Raw genomic sequence first — 10,981 nt, 5'->3', positions numbered from 1 at the left:
TTGTCAAAAATGCACTAAAAAGAAGCATTATTCATTTTGAACCAAACACCAAAAAATTGTACTTTAATTTTATTGAAAAGTATTATATCAGGAGAAAAGGAAATGGATGACAAAATATCCAAAAATAAAACTACAATTTTGAAAATCTTGGTGGCATCTTTGACATTATTCAAATTTTATAATCTTATTGAATAAATATTAATCTTAAACCTTGATTGTGGGTATGGGGCTTCCAGACTAGACCAGGATGGCTATCAGTCAGCCAATAAATATTTAAGTGTCTACAATGTGCCTGACACTGTGCAGAGCACTAGGGCACAAAGAAAGGCAAAAGACAATCCCTTTTCCCAAGCAGTTTTCATTCAAATGGGGGAGACAACATGCAAACATCAATGTAACACAATCTATGTACAAGACAAATTGTAAATAATCAGCAGAAGGAAGGTACTAGAATTAAAAAGGATTGGGGAAAGCTTCCCTGTAGAAGGTGGGATTTTAGCTGGAACTTGAAGGAATCCAGGGAAGCCAGGAAGCAGAGATGAGGGGGAAGAGCATTCCAAAAATAGAGGTCAGACAATGAAAATGCCCAAAGTTGGGACATGGGGTGTCCCATTTGAAGAACTAGGCTGGTATCACTGGGGCAGGGGGAAAGGAGCTAAAAACTGTAAGAAGACTGGAAACAGGTGGGATGAAGTGGTTATGAGGGACTTTGAACAGCAAACAAAGGATTTAACATTTGATCATAGAGGTGATAGGGAATCACCAGAGTTTATTGAGTATTGGAGAGGATGACAGGGTCAGATCTGCCCTTTAGGAAGATCACTTTGACAACTGAGTGGAGGATGGACTAAAATTGTAAGAGATTTGTGGCAGACAGAGGAATCAGCAGGCCATTGCAATAGTCCAGCTCTGAAGTCATGAGGTCCTGCATCATGGTGGCAACAGTGTCAGAGTAGAAAAGGAAAGCTATGCAAGAAATGTTAGACCTCATATGCTGGGGGAAGGAAATGTGAAAAAACAAGGAAACTTGGAGAGCTGTTTAGAAAGACAGTGGATTTTAGAGAAAAGGAACATAAAATACATACAATGGGTGACATCATCCTAAAGGAAGCATAATTAGAAGGAAAATTTGGGAACTACTAAGGTTATGTTGTAGCAAGATGGCAAGTTTTGTATCACTCTAGATTTTGAAGATTGTAAGTGCCTAAAAATCAAGGGCAATGGACTGATATATGACAGGTGACAGCAGACTATACAGTATGGCACAAATAAGGAACTTCACAGAGGTACTAGAAAGAAGAATTTGGGGTACAAACACAAGGGATTTCTTAAAATACAAACCCCTCTGTCTATTCCCCCATGCATAACACATGATCAAGAAATAAGTTGAACAAGAATGAGAACTAACCAGTTGTCAGCCTGTGTATTCCATTAGCATACTCTTGTTGTCAAGAGACATCAATAAAGGTTCTCAGCATGTTGGATTTACCCTCCAATAGAAAACATGTGAGTACATGGATGATAGTCACACAGGACAGGCAGACATGAATGAGTTATTACCTGCATTGATGGAAGGAATACCATATTTGTAAAATCACAGATTCATTTGTATATTTGAATATGGTATCATACTAGTCTCAGATATTTGTTCAATGGATCTTCCCTTATTCACCTAGTCTTTTTTTATGATATGGACTCTCTGGCAAAACTATGGACCTTTTCTCAGAATCATGTTTTTAAAAATGAAAAAAAAACATAAGATTACAAAAGAAAGCAATCATTCTGAAATACAGTTATCAAATTATTTTTAAATTATGGACCACAGGGGAAGAATACCTGAAGATGACTTAATTTTCTTTATTTCTCTCATTTCTCCCTCTCTATCAACCTCCTTTCTCTTAGAAGAGTTCTGCCAATTATCTAAAAATTCACACAATGTTCTGCCATTACCATATGCACATAAACGTGCATGTGTATGTATATAGATATGTATACACACACGCATAGAGAGGGAGCATACATATATATGTATATATACATATACATAGTACAGTTTTTCCCCTTTTATTTGCTTAACAAAGAAGAAACAAAGTTGTAAACAGAAATTTATGACATGACCTTAGGCCTTCGACCTGTCTTAGAAAATTAAATATTTTCCTTTGATTAGATTTTGAATGGATAGAAAACAAATGATAAAGTTTTCAAAATTTTACAAGTTTCTAAGTCATTTGGAGATTTGTTCTTAACTTTTGAACCATTTATAGATACATCTTGACTGTCAAAATGTACATATTTCTGTTCTGTTCATAAAATATAATTGTTTTGAGAGCAGGTATGAGTTTTCATTTTTCTTTGCATCCCCAGTGTCTAGCACAATGCCTTGAATACAATATGTGCTTAATAAGATGGTTTTTGTATTAAGATAAATAGTGTTGAAATTCTTTGATGGTTATTCTGATTTATGAAAGGCACAAAGACCATGAATTGGGGATGTAAATAATGGAAAACTTGAATTAAACATGAATCTACTTTCAGCTATTCATCTGAATAAGTTTCCCATTTGGAGGTTAACAACTTATTTGTCAATTACAAATTTGACTGTAAAGTCTGAAGCTGCCCTTATTACAAATACCAGATTGTTAATGGTCTGATATTTTGGGCCATTTTGTTCCATTTCGATGAATGGAATACCTATTAGTAAATAGAATTTTTATAGTATGATAAGCCATTTCCCCATATTCTATCCCTCCACTCTGCAGATTCCTACCTGTTGGAAGCTTAGGCCTATCCTCTTCCCACAACCCATTATATGGCCTACCATGCAAATAATCTTTCCTGTATCTGACTCCAATGGCATGGGTAATCATGAGTTGGTTGTAATTGTTCTGTTAAATGGTTATGAGAAGAGTTTATTCTTGACAATTCAAGAGATTAGTCAAAGGAAATGGAATCAAGAGGCAGTGTGGTATAGTATAAGACAAATTGATTTGGGGTGAAAGTACCTGGACTGAAATTCTGTTTCTTTAACTTAACAAAACTAATTTTAGAGTAGAAGAAAACATGGAATTGAGGGAGTAACTGGACATTAAAGAATAGATTTAGGAGTGAGAGGGAAATGGAAGGAGAAGAGTTTCAAGAAGCAAATTAAGTGCCTACCATTTATAAGGCATCATGCTAGACCCTGGAGATAAAAAAGCCAAAAATTCTAAGCCATCCCTGCCCTAAAATAGTTTCCATTTTCCTGGGATGTTGGATAGGGAGAAAAAGTATACATATTAGCAAATATAAATTATATGCAATGGAATATAAAATTATTTCTAGAGGGAGAGAGCATAAACAGTATCAATAAAGGCCTCATGTAGGAAGTAGTTCTTATGCTCTTTCTTAAAGGAAGTTAGGATTCCAAATGGAAGAGAGAAGAAAATTTAGAGTTCAAGGACATTTAGGTAAGGTCCAAAGAGGAATAGAGATGGGGTAATGAGAGGAGAAGAGGTTGATTAATTGGAAAGCATGCTATTTCAATTAGGCATCAATATGAATTTAAAATGACCAGGAATGAGTGTAGGCACTCTGGTGTACAGAAAAACTGACTTAAGTACCGAGGTCTCTTAAGAAAGGAGAGATATTGACCTCGAGGCCTCTGGATGTCAGCAAAAACATTTGAACAGGATGATAGAGACCTCACAAAGTCTCTCAACATGCCTCAGAAGTAGTTCAGTTAGCATGGGAAAAGCTAAACTTTGGTTGTTTACCTATTTCTTTATGAGTTCATTTGGGGACTCAGTTAGCCTCTTCTAAGCAATCCCAGGCACACTCTCTTCTCTGGTTTAGAAAGCAAAACTCTAACCTTGGTTGATTTGTAAAGCCTCATGTTACTAATGAGTGTTTATGGAGTGTGGCATATAAGTAAAAAGTGAATTTGCATCTTGACCACACTTTGCGTGTGCAGCCAGGCAGTCCTGGGGTGTCACCAAAGTTGTGCATCATGTGACAGACAGTTGTTGTTCAACATTTATTGGATGTGACAGTGTACTAGGTGCAGTCCCTCCCTGGGGGGCATGCAACCTAAATAAATCTCTAACTGTCTTTGATGTATGGTATTTTCCTTTGCTTTCATTCAGTGGTTCTTTGCAGTAGGTGTTGACATTTTTATTATTCACACATACGTCTCCAGGATATCATCTCACAATAATACTTTGAATTTATGCAGGAACTTTCTTCCAAAGAGTCCAAAGCCCTTCTCAATAAATGATCTCTGTCATCACAGGATTTTTTAACTAAAAAAATCAACATCTTTATGGAGGAAATAAGGAGTGGGAATTTTTACCCCAATTTTGCAAATGGAGAAACCTAGTACTAAAACAGTAAAGTGGATTAAGCAACTTTCAAAGGAAGTTGCTAGAAAAACCTGGCTAATCAGAGATTGATTCTCAATCCTGTTTGTGTTCCATCCATCAGAGTGTGGTTTGTTACAAAAACCCAGGTATGGTAGAAAAAAAGCAAAAGCATTCCATTCCATCTATATTAAACTACATAACATAGAACCAGAAATTAATAAACTAGAATCAGGATCATAGATTTAAACCTAAAATACTGTTTATCCCAACTGGATCCCTCATCCTCCTTACTTGTAAATGAGGAAAATGAGACCTAAAGAGCATAAGTGATTTGTATAAGGTCACATAGAATAGAAGCAAGGTTTTAAATCAGTTGTTTTTATTCCAAATCCAGGATTCTTTCCATTGTGCGACACTAGATTCAACTCATCAAGAAAATCTGAAATTTTCTAGTCCCAGTTCCAGTAATTTCTGTATATGTGTCCCAAATTGTGAATATAAATTTTAATCAGATGATTCAAACTTATATGCATGTGATTTAATTAGATTTTGTTTTATCTACAAAGCTCTTAGATTTGTATATGGTATGTCTTGATCTCAAAAGTTGCCATTTGGACTGGGACCCAAAGATTCTTTATCCTATTAGATCTGTTAAAGAGTGCTCTCACAAATAAATGGTGCTCCTGGCTTGTGGAATTTGTTTGAATAGAGATAATCAACTTAAATTCTACTAGAAGACATATGCTGGCCGTATGTGTAGGCTGAACAGGCAAGTACCTGTAAATCGTCCTTTGAACAGTGGTAGAACATTCATTTGTAAACACAATTCCCCCTCCCCCACCCATGCCAGCCTGCTACAGGCTAAAATTTGATCAAGACATTATTTGCTGAACTTTCTCATAAAAACTATAGATAACCCATTGATCCATTCATGCCTATTATTATATTAGCAGATTAGTTTATCTGGCTACCTGTTCTTATTCCATTGTTGTAGGACATTAAACAGGTATTCTACAGGTTAGTACTTTTCATGGGCACCAGAGGGAGGGAAATATTTGGAGCATGGGGCAATGCTTTGGGCACCACAGTGAATGGTCCTCAAAATCCAAGAAGCATCATAAAGCCATGGAGCACCTTACTGAAGACAGACATGGGGGATCCTATGCATGGCAAAGGGGAAAGGACACAAAGGGGGCAATGGAGGGGTAGCAAAGGGTCTAAAGACCAACACTGTTGGTTTCATGGTCTTTATTAGGCTCCAATCTAAATGAGAAACTAGATATTCTATGTGCCTGTCCTTGGGCACACTGACTTTTCTTTTAGTTCAGACACAAAACATAGCTTGGGTCTACAGTCTTCATTTTTTCATTTCAAATCAAGATCCAAAAGTTTGGACACCTGATGACATTTCACTTTCAATAACTCTCTCTCTCTGTCTCTCTCTCTGTGTCTCTGTCTCTCTCTGTCTCTGTCTCTCTCTCTCTGTCTCACTCTCTCTCTGTCTCTCTCTGTCTCTCTCTCTTTCTCTCTCTCTCGTCCTTTCCCTCCCTGCCTCTCTCTCAATAAAAATAACAGGTAGGGAACAGGCAAAATTCCAAGAATAAATCCAAGCAGCTGCCAGCCAACAGGATGGGTGGCCACAACATTTGGAAACTGCCTATTGCCTGATGACATTCCCGCCATATTTGGTTTGCCAGATTGTTAAATATCATTCATCTTTGTACAAACTTCTAAGTCCGTTCATCCATCCTTTATTTGTCTTCTATCCATCACCTTGTCTTGCCTGAGAAAAAATGTCTCCACTATGTTCATTTAAAAGGTTGTTTATTTTTTTTAAATGAGTCAGTCATCATAGTACTTAATTTTGCTTAATTTTAAAATGTATTACATATATGTGTGTGACTTTAAACGGTTTCTCTTCAAAGACACAGTTCTGCAGATATACTATGAATCTGAAAATGCAATGGATTTGCACATTAATGTAAAGAGTGATTTTTTTTCATTGTCTTGCCATTTTATGGTGTGCTAAAGGAATAAGTAACCTAAGGCTAAAATGACTGGATGGCTTCTCAATTAGACAATAAGTTCAAGGCTAGCTTTCAAATATGGTTTCTCACCTCAGTGCCCTTCCTGAGGTCTGTAACTAGGTCTGATGTAGGAGTGAAGGGCAAAGCCTATAAATTATCAACTCTTTGATTTCACCATGAGTTTCTAGGATGAGAACACAGAATAAGCTGAGTTCAGGATTTAAAAAATAAGACCTTGGCCTCCTTTAGGATATTTTAACCCTTCAGACTCAGTAAAAAACCTCCATGAAAAAGGCTTGACTGCTCTTTATTACCCTTCTATCCAATGCAGAAATCTCTATGACAAAGTATGATTTATAGATGAGAGGCATTCCAGTAACCATCTCTTCATTTTTGCTGTAATAAGACTTACATGCCTGACAACTTTATAAAATGCTATGGAAATCCTAGCAAGAAAAACAACTTCTGAAAAATTGTCTTTTCAAGATTGTCCAGTCTCTGAGCTGAACTCTTATTTGGAAAGACAAGCTTTAAAAGTCTAGGAGACCTTTATAGTATAATACCATGACTGCTTCTTTATAGGTCATTTTTTAGATTCAAATGAAGGCAAAGTTTATTGAGTGGGGTCTGTTGACCCCCACATTTTTTAAATGAGATCTGTTGGCTTTTTTTAAGAGTACATGAAACACTCAAACTAACTTCAGATGGTGAGTTTAACCTCGACTGCTCTGAGACTAAAAAAAAAAAAAAACATTAAATCTTTTCATCTAAATTCTAATAAAATCATGTTTCTTTTATTTTTGTGACTACCTTAAACTTCCTATGCTTCTAATTCCTTAAAGAGGATTTTTTCAATTAGAAAACTAACATTTAAATAGCATTATAACAAATACATTCTTGACTTCCTTAGTTTTTGTTATTTTATAGTTGAATTGTCAAAGATCCATGAAGTCACAGCAATCAACAAAAGAAATACAAATTCCTCATAATGTAGAGCTAAGATACTCTGATTATTTTTCCAAATTTTCTCATTTTTTTATTGATAAGGCTGGCATTTGTCAAGACAGAACTTTCTTCAAATAGAAGTGTGATACAGCAAAGAGAAATATGATATATAAGCTAGTCTGTTATTTTAAAAGTACATTTTAAATTGTGAGGTATATATTGAGTGTGTAAAGAGGACAATGCCTCTTCAATTCTTGAACAACCTATAATTGCATCAGTGTGAATTGTCATTGCTTGTCCTTCATTTTTGAAGAGGATCAATCATCACAGGGTCATGTCTTGACTTATGAATAAATTGAATTTAAGTGAGGCAGAGTTGCACAGTCATTAGCCTCATTTTCTCTTCTAGAGTCATCAAAGTCCAACAAGACAAAAGTCAGGGCAGAGGCAGGCCAGGAAGGTGTGGCGTGCAGAGGCAGGCCAGGAGGAGGCCTGATCAACTTGGGGGGCAATTCGTCCCACCAACTACAAGGGCCACTACCAGGCCTATCACCAAAGGGCTGGGACTGGAAAGAGCAAGGTAAGAATGAAATGCAGGGCCCCTGTCCGGGACAGCAAATACTCCTGGGACTGCCACTCCATAGCCCAGAAATTAAAAAAAAAAAGCCCCTATAAGGACCTGCAAGGACCCAGATGGCAGAGTGAACCCCACCTGCTCCAACCCCCCCCCACCCTGAAAACATAGTAACTATTGCCCCAGGGCAAAACCTCAATGGTAAAGGCTTGTGAACCCTAGTGGAACAGCATGGCTAGGGCCCTGCCTCAAAATGGGGAGAAAGCAGACTACAAAGACTCTGGAGTCCTACTATCCTCAGAGGGAGGAACCAAACTCAGAGGGAGACAATGTGGACTCCACACCCACAGCTGAAACATCAACAGGGAAGGGGTCCCAAGCACAGAAAATTCTCCTAGAGGATCTCAAAAGGAACTTTGAAAACCAAATGAGAGAGATAGAAGACAAAATAAATAATTCTTTTAAAATCAAAATTGCAGAATTAGAAAACCATTATAATGAAGAAAACAGCTCCTTAAAAAGAAAAGTGTATGATATGGAAAAGGAGCTCCAAAAACTAACCAAGGAAAATGATTTGCTAAAAAACTAGAATCAACCAAATTGAAACAAATAACTCTATGAGGAACCAAGAATTAGTCAAACAAAACAACGAGAATGAAAAATTAGAAAAAGAGATAAAATATCTCAATGGAAAAATAACTGACCTGGAAAACAGATCCAGGAGAGATAATCTGGGAATCATAGGCCTACCAGAAAATCATGATGAAAAAATGAGCCTGGACAACATTCCCCAAGAGCTCATTAAGGAAAATTGCCCTGAGATACTAGAACCTGAGGGTAAAATTGAAATCGAGAGAATCCACCAGACACCTCCTGAAAGAGATCCCAAACTGAAATGTCCTTGAAATGTTGTGGCCAAACTCAAGAACTACCAGGTAAAGGAGAAAATGCTACAAGTGGCCAGAAAGAAACAATTCAAATATCGAGGAACCACAGTGAGGATCGCACAGGATTTGGCAGCGTCTACACTGAAAGATCGGAGGCAGGGGAATACAATTTTCCAGAAGGCAAAAGAGCTCGGGTTACAACCAAGGATCACCTACCCAATGAGACTGAGCATATTCTTCCAGGCAAAGAGATGGTCATTCAACAATATAACAGATGTCCAGACCTTCCTGATGAAAAAGCCAGAGCTCAATGGAAAATTCCACCTCCAATTATGAGATGCAATAGTGACATAGAAAGGTAAACAATGCAAACACACACACACACACACACACACACACACACTCTGTTATTTAATAAGAGCAAACTGTTTATACACAAGTAGAGTGTATGAGTATAAAATACACAAAATGACGATTAAAAAAATCTTATTAAGGGCTACAAAGGGACTGCAATGGACAAAGAGGAATGAATGAAGTGGAAAAGGGTAAATTGTGCCACACAAAGAGGCATAAAAATGATATAGCAGAGGAAAAGAAGGGAGGGAGATAAGTATTATATGAGCTTTTTTTCTCATTGGTTCTGGTGCAAACAGGGAATAACAACCAGTTAAGCATAGGACTCTATGAAGAAGAGATGCAAAACATATCATATTAGAGGGAAAGAGGGGAGGGAGAGGAGCTTCACGTGAGATTTGTTCCTGTCACTCTTAGTGTGAAGAAAAAATAACATACTTCATTAAGTATAAAAATATCCTGCAGGGGGGTGGCCAGGTAGCACAGCGAGTAAGAGCACCGGCTCCAGTGTTGGCATGACCTGGGGATCGAATCCGGGCTCAGACACTTAGCACCCACCCAGAAACACCTGGCCGTGTAACCTTGAGCAAGTTACTTAACCTCAATTGCTTAAAAAAAAATATCCTACAGGCAGTAGGAGGGGGAGAAAGCTATGAAGGGGGGGGCATGATTAGTAGGGAGGGAACAAGTAAGGGGGGAGGGGAGGAAAAGGGAGAGACGGCTGATAAGGGAATACTGAGGGAGGCAGTGGTAAAAAGGAAAACTACTAAGGAGGGGAAGGGAGAAGGGGAGAAAAAATATAAGCATTAACAGGGGAGGAAATAGGATGGAGAGTAAGAAACAGATAATAATCATAACTGTAAATGTGAATGGAATGAACTCTCCCATAAAATGGAGGCAGATAGCAGAATGGATTAAAACTCAGAATCCTACAATATGCTGTTTACAAGAAACACATCTGAAACTGAGGGATACACACAGGATAAAGGTAAAAGGCTGGATAAATCATGCCTCAGCTAAAGCAAAAAATTCAGGGGTAGCAATCCTTATCTCAGATACAGCAAAAGCAAAAATTGACCTAATTAAAAGAGATAAGGAAGGAAACTATACCCTGCTAAAAGGCACCACTGAGAATGAAGCAATATCATTACTTAACATATATGCACCAAGTGGTATAGCATCCAGATTCCTAGAGGAGAAGGTAAAGGAATTAGAGAAAGAAGTAGATAGCAAAGCTATACTAGTGGGAGACCTTAATCTCCCCCTCTCTGAACTTGATAAATCCAACCTCAAAATAACCAAGAAAGAAGTTAAGGAGGTAAACAGAATTTTAGAGAGGGTAGGTATGATAGATCTCTGGAGAAAACTGAATGGGGATAAAAAGGAATATACTTTCTTCTCAGCGGTTCATGGCACATACTCAAAAATCAACCATGTTCTAGGGCATAAAAACCTCACAGTTCTGTGCAGTAAGGCAGAAATATTAAATGCATCCTTCTCAGATCACAATACAATAAAAATTATATGCAATAAAGGGCCATGGAAGGACAGACTAAAAAATAATTGGAAACTAAACAATTTAATCCTAAAGAATGAGTGGGTCAAACAAGAAATTATACAAACAATCAGTAATTTCATTCAAGAGAATTATAATAATGAGACAACATACCAAAATTTGTGGGATGCATTAAAGGCAGTTCTTAGGAGACATTTTATATCCCTGAATGCATACATGATTAAATTAGAGAAAGGGGAGGTCAATGAATTGGGTATGCAATTGAAAAACCTAAAAAAAATAACAAATTCAAAATCCCCAATTAAATACTACATTAGAAATATTGAAAACCAAAGGAGAGA

Source organism: Petaurus breviceps, unplaced genomic scaffold (assembly GCF_028583685.1).
Source record: "Petaurus breviceps papuanus isolate PSGF00001 unplaced genomic scaffold, PetGlider_PUasm1.0 90919, whole genome shotgun sequence".
NCBI classification, from domain to species: domain Eukaryota; kingdom Metazoa; phylum Chordata; class Mammalia; order Diprotodontia; family Petauridae; genus Petaurus; species Petaurus breviceps.
The sequence above is the reverse complement of the archived record's forward strand: the minus strand, read 5'-3'. Positions refer to the sequence as shown.